The 9307-nt window shown below is 38.6% G+C and overlaps 1 protein-coding gene across 1 annotated transcript in view; it reads right to left on the minus strand.

Annotated features, from left to right (window-relative positions):
* The window catches only part of SOX6 (SRY-box 6), a 381843-nt gene extending 372856 nt beyond the window's left edge, over nt 1-8987 (minus strand). Inside the window, exons 1-2 of the mRNA XM_029283932.1 lie at nt 8967-8987; nt 6038-6107 (exon numbers count right to left, since the gene is read on the minus strand). The gene's annotated coding sequence lies outside the window, so the exon portion shown is untranslated. The remainder of the gene's footprint in view (nt 1-6037; nt 6108-8966) is intronic.
* Nucleotides 8988-9307: the final 320 nt, after the last annotated feature.

A 9307-nucleotide genomic window follows, 5' to 3' on the forward strand; every position in this document is an offset into this window, starting at 1 on the left:
TGACCAGTCCTCGCACATCTGACTGTTGCAGCATCCCCACAGTCACATGATCAAATTTGGGCACTGGCAACTGGTACATGTTTATCACAGTTGCAGCATCCTAGGGTTTTGTGAATGCCATTTGCAACGTTCATGACTGGATTCCAACAAGCAAAGTCAATGGTGGAAACCAGATTCACTTAATGACAGTTATTCATTTAGCAACCATGGCAAAAAAGTCATAAAATCAGACACGATTCACTGAACAACCACCTTTAGCAATGGATATTTGGTCCCAATTGTGTCATAAGTCAAGGACTACCTGTATATGAAGCAAAACATTAACACAGAAAGCCCAAACGAAGTTAGAGAACTTACAAAGGTTACTTTCCTAATACTGAAAAGAAAATTATTGATGTACCAAAGAAATAGTCCTGGAAACTCATTATTTTGCTGAGAAGGTTCTTCTGCCAATTCTTCTTGCCTAGTTTTTCTTATGCATGGAACAAGACATGACGCCATAAGATAGGAAAAAATTCTGGAGCTCAGTAAGCAGAAATCTGGACACAACTAAATGAAACAATGAAAGAACCATTTTCTCATCAAGTGTACAGGACGGGTTTATGATTTAAAAGACATTAAACAGGAAAACAAGCTATTCTTAATACTGCTGATTGAACAGTTTGATGACTGATGCAATCCAATGCTGGAAGTAAAAGCTGTAAGATGCATGAAACAAAAATAAACATGAGCTATTTTTAAAAAAAAACACTATGCTGCTTTGCATTAAGTAGGCGAGTACCTACTGAAGTTAGTACTAAAATAACTAGCTTGCTCTTGAAGTAGCACCTGGGAAATCCTGTCAATACAGCCATAGAGAGCAGCAGTGACTGCTCATATGGCTTATTATTACTGCTTCTGCATCTGATGCATCTCCCTTTAAGCTGAGATTGATCTTTAGAAGGCTCAGACCAAAACCTGGCATAAAGGGACCCAAACAACAAGGGCCGGACACACAGCTTGAACGGAAAATCCTCTCATCTTGCAGAAAGCCAGGTATCAAAATTGCACATCAGGAACAAAGTGGCACAGAGCTTTTGACAAGTGACTTGCACTGGTGGGGGGGATTGTTACACTATAAATCTTCAGCATAAAATAGCACGAGAAATAATCACGGAATCTGTCCTGAATGTTCACTAAATCCTTTGGAGTTATTTCCACTTTTTACTAATGTACACATTTGTGGTCGTAAAAGCCACCCCCCCAAAAAAATGAATGTCCCCCTTATGACATCATATTTGGTAATCAAGCTGCATTGATTACCAAATATCCAAAATATCCCCGTCACCAACAATACTCAAGAACTGCTTTAAGTGCCCTTGTAAGAAGACATGTAGCAAGTCAAAGGTGTAAATAAGCTCTGGTTCTACTTTTGCTCAGGGCTGTTCGGCTTTGCCAGGAAGTTTTGTAAGTGGGTTAATAAAATGCTGTATCTTTAAAGTGATTTGATTGTTTTAGGTGAGCCAGGTTTGGCCACATGTTCTACTACGATAAACATTTTCTTTTTAGGGCTGTGCAAAGCATTCAAAGGTTCATGGTGCAAGGCAGCCCTCCTTGAAGCTTAAAACAGCCACTTTCTCTAAAAGGGATAGTGTAGCTGTTTCAATCTAACCAAATACATGTACGCACAGCTGCTTCACTTTGCTAGCCATTTCAGAGGAAGCACTGTTTGTGCATGCACCCATATATCCAGGCAATTAGGGACAGTCTCCCAAAGAAGCAATCCAAGCCTCCCAAAAGATAGGGCTATTTTAAGGCTTTGATGAGGTTTGCTTCGCACTTAGAGCCGATGCATTTCATTGAATGTATTTGCAACTCTAGCTTTTATTCATTGTTCATTTTTTAACATTAAGCACGAAAGAGGGATATGAAGAGGGGGGAAAAGGAGGGGGAAATCAACACGAACTTCTGTAGGCTCAATCAGTCTTACATGTATGTTCACATATTATGCACAAATTATTTATTTACATTTAGGTCAACTTAATGAAACTTTAAAAGAGGAAACAATATAGAGAAAATAATTCATATAGAGTTCATCACGTATATTCAGATCAGATTTCTAAATAGTCCCCCTAGTATTGACTTGATCAAACAAGGGGCTAAGTGAGTAAAAGCTCTCTTTTACCTACCATAAACTTCTATCACCAGGCTTCTAAACAGCACAGTTATTTATTATAGATCCCATCCATCCACTGAGCCGTTAACCTTTTACCGCACCATATACTATGATGAATGAATGGCTAGAGCTAAGTGATTTTGTTTTTATACCAGCAGATGAATCAATTGCCCCTTGAGATATTTGGAGGGGGCACAAAGCACTAAAATATGTGCACACATACGCACACTACGAAAAGGGAAAAGAAGGAAACTAAACCATCTATGATTCCAGTTAATAAATTCAATTCAATAAGAATTCATTCAAGGTCAGGATCATTTTATTTAAAAAAGTCTACAATTATTTTCACAAAGTAAAGAGGCTTCGCTTGCCTGTCACTACAATATTGATTTGTATCCCAAAGATTATGAAGGTAAATATGTAATTTAATTTACCTTTACCTGGTACAAAAAACGTATCTTCTGAAACAATATAGAAATACTGACAGATCAGTCACAAGCATCCACAGAAATTTTCCAATGAGCAATAATCCCAAACTCTTGCAACAGTGGCACCATTCCTTGGATCATGAGGGCCTGTGCATGGTCGCTCATGCCCTAGTCATCTCTTAGTTGGATAACAGCAACTTGATCTACCTGGGGCTACCCTTGAAGAGTATTTGGAAGCTGCAGCTGGTGCAATATAGAGCAGTGTGCACATTCCTGGGAACCCCCTAGCCATGCCCATATAATACCGCTACTGCATGAACTGCAATGGTTTCCCGTTTGCTTCCAGACCCAATTCAAGGTGTTGGTTGTTACCTTTAAAGCACCCCATGGCATGGGTCCAGAGTATGCTAGAAGCCACCTTTCCCTAACTAGCCCTCCCCACTTGCGCCAGTGGAGGAGGCCTGCTACAAATCCCGTCTGCTAAGGAATTCCAGCAGATGGGTTCAAGGAGAAGAGCCCTTTCCACTGTGACCCCATCCTTGTGGAACACTCTACTACTGAAAATGAGAACTGTTCCCACTCTTTTGGCCCTCTGGAAGGGTATTAAAACTTGGCTTTGCCAGTTGACTAGGGATCCCAATTGGGACACTCATCACTGGAGTAGGAAGACCACATCCCTATCCCATCCGTCTCTTAGTTGATAAAGTTCATCACTATTTACAATGTTGCCCAAAATGGCACTACAGATGAGAAACCATTCCTGCAAGAATTCTAGAATTCTTGTGATCATCTGGAGGAAACGGTGATATAGAATAGCAGATGACAACTCTACAAAATAGTCTAGTTCTTCAACCTAAACCCAGTTCTGCCACAGAACTGCCTTAATAACAGCCAATAAAAGGAGCAAAATTTACTTGCCAAATGAAGACGTGTACAACAATGTAGCTACTCTATCCACAGGGACTTTACAATAACAGTAAATCCCCAAAACCATTTACTAGATAGAATCATGATGTCTGATAGAATTATGATGTCAAATGGCGTCTTGGAATTCTACATAGAATATCTTCCTTGCAATAGGACCAGAAGATCAACACATATCAAAGGTGAAATATGGTGAAATATGGCCTGCTCTTCTAGGATATTAATTATATCCTCATTTAATCTGACTCAATATTCTTACATATGGCTACAGTAAGTTCCTTGGCATAAACAGAGTTCTCAACTAAAATGTGCCTCTCCAATTACATTTTAAGTTGCTGTATGTATGTTTGGTAAATGAGAGAAATAATTTATATTTCAGTTATCTTTAGTAAATGTTTATTAATGAAGCAGACAAGGGTCAGAAACTCATTGCATTCCCATCTTTTTGCTTTACTTGGTATCTTCAAATGCCAGATGAGATATACTATATACTTCCAGGGCATTGCTTAAGTATTTCTAAGCCCCTAAAGTTTCATGGGAAAGGAGGAGGTATAGGAAATAAGATGCTCCTTTCTCTTGAATTCAGCAAGCATCAGGGAACATTGTTATATTAAGAAGTAATATACTTGCTACAGGGGTAGTTTTACAACCACATTTGGGACCAGAGTTTCCATTGCTAAGCAGAGTGATTGTTAAGTGAGTCACACCTTTTGCCACCGTTATTAAGCAAATTACTGCAGTTGTTAAGTGACATATGCAGTCATTAAGCAAATCTGGCTTCCCCCGTTGACTTTGCTTGATAGGAAGCTGGCTGGGAAGGTCTCCAATGGCGGATCTCATGACCCCTGGACACTGCAACCGTCATAAATACATGCTGGTTGCCAAGTGCCTGAATTTTGATCAGTGACCACTGCAATGGTCATGGATGCAAGGATCACTTTTTTCAAAGCTGTTGTAACTTCGAATGATTTCTGAACAAATGGTTGTAAGTCAAGAACTAGTTATAGTGAGCAAGTAAAATTGATACATTGTACGTATAGTCGAGGCCATGGTTTTCCCTGTTGCAATGTATGGCTGTGAAAGTTGGACCATAAGAAAGGCCGAGCGCAAAAGAATTGAGGCCTTTGAACTATGGTGCTGGAGAAGACTCCTGCGAGTCCCCTGGACTGCAAGGCAATCAAACCGGTCAGTCCTAGAGGAGATCAACCCTGACTGCTCTTTAGAAGGCCAGATCCTGAAATTGAAACTCAAGTACTTTGGCCACCTAATGAGAAGGAAGGACTCACTGGAGAAGAGCCTAATGCTGAGAAAGATTGAGGGCAAAGAAGAAGGGGATGACAGAGAATGAGGTGACTGGATAGAGTCACTGAAGCAGTAGGCGTGAGCTTAAAGGGACTCCAGAAGATGGTAGAGGACAGGAAGGCATGGAGGAACGTTTCCATGGGGTCGCGATGGGTCGGACATGACTTCACAACTAACAACAACAAAACAAATTATTTATGGGAAGACTGAGAACTGCTCTCCTAAATAGTAAATTATGTGAATATCATTTCAAATGACTGAAGGCAGAAGCCAATGAGACATTACATTTTTTTAAAGCAAATTAAGTTTCTTTTTCTCCATACAATGCTTTCCTGTTCACTGTTGTGTAAAACACATGGCTTTGTCTTGTTACCTAAATAATATTTGACTGATTACTTCTTTCTTCTCATATTTAGCCACAACCAATGAGAAACTCAATACATGGGGAAGTACAGCATTGATGTTTTATCAATTAATTTTTCATCCTTGCCAGATTACCTTTGAGAGAAAACAGTTGTGATAGTTCTATTTCATTCCACATTCTAAAGATATGCGGTGCTCTATTTTTAAAGGAAGAAGGTGCTTCACAACATAAAAGGGGCATTTAAAGCAACTGCATCTTTTTCTGGGATTCCGTGACTTCCCTCTGCAATAGCGGCACAGCTCAGAGAAAACATGTGTTTAGTTTAAGGAGTTGTCATTGGGGGTTACAAGAATACCCCTATGCTCTCCAAAGTACTGGATTCCCTTGGAATTCAAACTGTTGCAGATTCCTCATGCATATAAAACAGGGGTGTCAAACTGCCGGCCCATAGGCCGGTTGCATTATGCGGAGCCTGCGCCCACCCCAGCTCCGGCAATGCAAAAAAAGTCACGACACGTCATGTGATGCAGCAAGTTTGACACCGGTGATATAAAAGAAGAAGATGCATATTGAGAAGTCCCCCAGTGGAAAATGTCCAAATTTAATGGAAAATGTCCTAATTTAGCCAGTAAAGATCCATTTTCAAGTGAATACTCCAATATGAGCATCAGAGGGAAGAAGAGGCTTTCAGTAAATCTCCATTCATCACTGCACCTCTGGTTCATAATACTTATTTTAACCATGGTTGATTCTATGTATTCTATGTACTGTTTGAGTACTAGAACCAAAATCTTCTAAACATTTTTATAACCTGATTTTTTTTTATCCAGCATAGAAAAATAGTTTTTAAAAAGTAGTACTTACAAATACACTAGAAAACAAATCCAGGTACCCAGAATTCACTGTAAGTTTCTTTTGAATTCATGAAACTTATCTGCAGAATAAGGGGAAAAAACAAAAGAAGAACAATTAAAGTCAAGAATATGTTTATAAAAATCAGTTTTCTAAATAAATCTGCAAAGTTTGCTAGCTTGTGAAAAAGATGTATTAATCTGTTGGGAGTTTGGAGAAGAACACTAGAGAAATACATTTCAATAATGAGGGCAGAAAAATGGTTTCCCTTGTCTAACAGGCTGCATGGTTTCTACAAAGAAGGAGCAGAATCACTCCTCTGTCAGCCTTTTTGCTCCAATTCCAGATTAAGCTAACTGCAAGGTCAATCAAACCACTCTCTATTGCCTGCCTAACATGTAACAGATTTTCAAATCATAACAGGGTCAATTAGGTCTAATGGTTAAGGTGCTGGCCTAGGAACCAGGAGACTGTGAGTTCTAGTCTGCTTTAGGCATTGAAAATCAACCCAACAAACTTCACAGGGTTGTAGTTGTGGGGAAAACAGGAGGAGGAAGAAGTATTAGGTAGGTTCACCGCCTTGAGTTATTTATAAATAATAAAGGTGGGATTAAATAAATAAACAAACAAACAAACCATAAAAATCTCTGTTTCTCTTGTAATAAGCTTTAGTACTAATTTACAATGTACTTTTCAGATGATTTTGGAAACTATAGATATTTCACTATTATCTTCATATACAGCAAACATATCCATGATTTATTTATAACTATATACATAGATATATATGCTGCCTGGACTTGATTCTAGGCAGCTTGCAATCATAAATAGCAAATGAACAAATCAAAAACAATGCCTTCCTACCACTGTCTGCGTAAGTCAGATTTTTCTATGGAAATACAGTTTTACATTCTTCCTAAAGTTTAATAGGATTACAGTTGCCCCCTGATAAGCTGAGACCCTTCTCTAGTCCCTCCCACACTGATCTCAAGAATGGGAGATGGTATTATCCCAAAGGTACTTTTTTGTAAGGCAACTGGACTTGGTTTTTTCCTTGAAAATGTTTCATTTCTCATCCAAGAAGCTTCTTGAGAAGCAAAACATTTTTAAGGAAAAAACCAAGGAAGTCCAGTTGCCATTTGGAAAAGCACCTTTGAGACAACCATGATCTGAATGATTGAGAATCTCAATAGATGAGATGGTATAATGTACTGGGTGGGTGGAAGCCACTTGAAAAACTTTGGTAGAATAGAAGCATGCCAAAACTAAGTGCTGTTAAGACTCCTTTAAACATTTATTTTAGCTTTTCACCCAGCTACCGGGTGAAGGCATCTAATGGTTCCAAATGAAGTATCATCAATATAGCCACAATACACAGCTTTATATCTCCAAGTGATGTCGTGTAGTCCTATCTTAGTGTCTGGAGGCTGTCGGAGTCTGGATGTTGAACAACAAGCTTCAGCTAAATCCTAGCAAGACCAATTGACTTTGGGTTTTAGGGTCCCTGGGTTCTAGGGACCTTCCATCTCTTGTTCTGGATGAGGTTACACAATCCCAAACAGAAACTGTGTGCAATTTGGGGGCTTTCCTGGACTCACTGTTCCTGTTCAAAGAGCAGGTGGCAGCCAAGGCTAGGAAAATACAGCTATATGTTGTGCCTATTCTTGGACCAAGAAACCCTGTTCACAGTCATCATGTCCTTACCACCTCCCAATTTGACTACATAGACTGCCCTTGAAGAGCATCTGGAAGCGTCAGCTGATGTGGAAGAAAGCAGTACAGGTAATTATGGGCACCTTTCATTCAGCTCACGTGACATCTTTGCTCTGCAAAATGCATTGGTTGCCAGTATGCTTCAAGATTCAATTCAAGATGTTGGTAGTGAGCTGTAAGCCCCCTCATGGCATGGGGCCAGGTTATTTGCAGATTTGTCTTTCCCAGCAGTATCTCCTCACTCTTGAGACCTGGTAGGAAAGGCATGCTCTGAGCCCCATCCATTAAGAAGTGTCATCTGGCAGTATCATCTGGAGGAAACCTTCTCTTTTTGTTGGTTGCCCTCTAAGACATCATTCCTCAGAGATTAGACTTGCCGCCCCTACTGACATTCATAGTCTTATGTTGTTGATTATGTTGTCTAGCTCAGCTCCTATGTTTATTATTTATTATTTTGCTGTTTTTATCTTGTTTTTATTTCCTGTTAGCCGCCCAGAGTCATATGTTTGAGATGGGTGGCCATATAAATTGAACAAACAAATAAATAATTGAAACAATTAGATGCTTCAACATTCATATTACTAGTAATAATTACAATTAATTAGTACAATTAATCCATTAGTGATCTAATGGAAATCATAACGATAGTATAAAAAACACAATGTTGTAATTTTTCATAGGACAAATTGTGTCAAGGTGCAACTATGAAGTCTTTTGGCTTAATTATTTGTGGTGTTGGCCTGGCTGTGGAAAGTTATATTAATACAATGTGGTCAGTATTAAACCTCATTCCATTTATTTTTCTTTTAAAATGTCTCTGATTTCTGTCTAGAAAGGTAACAGATGCACCTCCAAGCCATAGATTTTCCTCATGGCATTGTTTTTTCTTGCACAATGAGTCACTTTATTCTTCTAAATATCCTAGTTTCCTCTCTACAGAACTCTTGTGTGTTAGAAGGTAGTTACACAGGAGTTTATTTTTATTGTTTGGCCTACATGCAGCTGTTTTAGTTTCTGAGACAACAAAAAGCACTTTGTTAAAAGCTCCTTGATTCTTTCCGAGACATAAGCCTAGATACCCGTAATATTATTCTGAAAATAGAAATAAATATGAGGCCTAGCTTGGACTGAAAACATTTACTACACCACTGAATTGTTCACAAGTGATTATTTTAAAGATGGAAATGCATCCAAATACGTATTTATTTTTTAGAGTTTAGAGGCATACCATAAAACTGCAAGTGTGACAGGTTCTTGCCCAAAGGTCTTCTGAAATTCAAAATCATTATTTCAGAAAGATTCTTTTGACGATTGTAATCAAAGCAATATTAATCTGACTCATTTTACAATATGAGGTTGGGGATCACTGTGACAATAAAATGCAATGTTGTACAAATATGTAGCTGTATTCTAATTCTATTTTAAAAAGTTTCAGTGGCATATTAATAGCTGCTTTTAGTTTTCAACTTTTGCAAAATAAACGCCATATAGAAACAATTAATATTATCACAAAAATACAAAATACGCACTGTACTTTTGATTTGTAAAATGTTTGGGGGGGTTTTGCCT

This window comes from Protobothrops mucrosquamatus, unplaced genomic scaffold (assembly GCF_001527695.2).
Source record: "Protobothrops mucrosquamatus isolate PMUCROS unplaced genomic scaffold, P.Mucros_1.0 scaffold_95, whole genome shotgun sequence".
Taxonomy (NCBI): Eukaryota; Metazoa; Chordata; class Lepidosauria; order Squamata; family Viperidae; genus Protobothrops; species Protobothrops mucrosquamatus.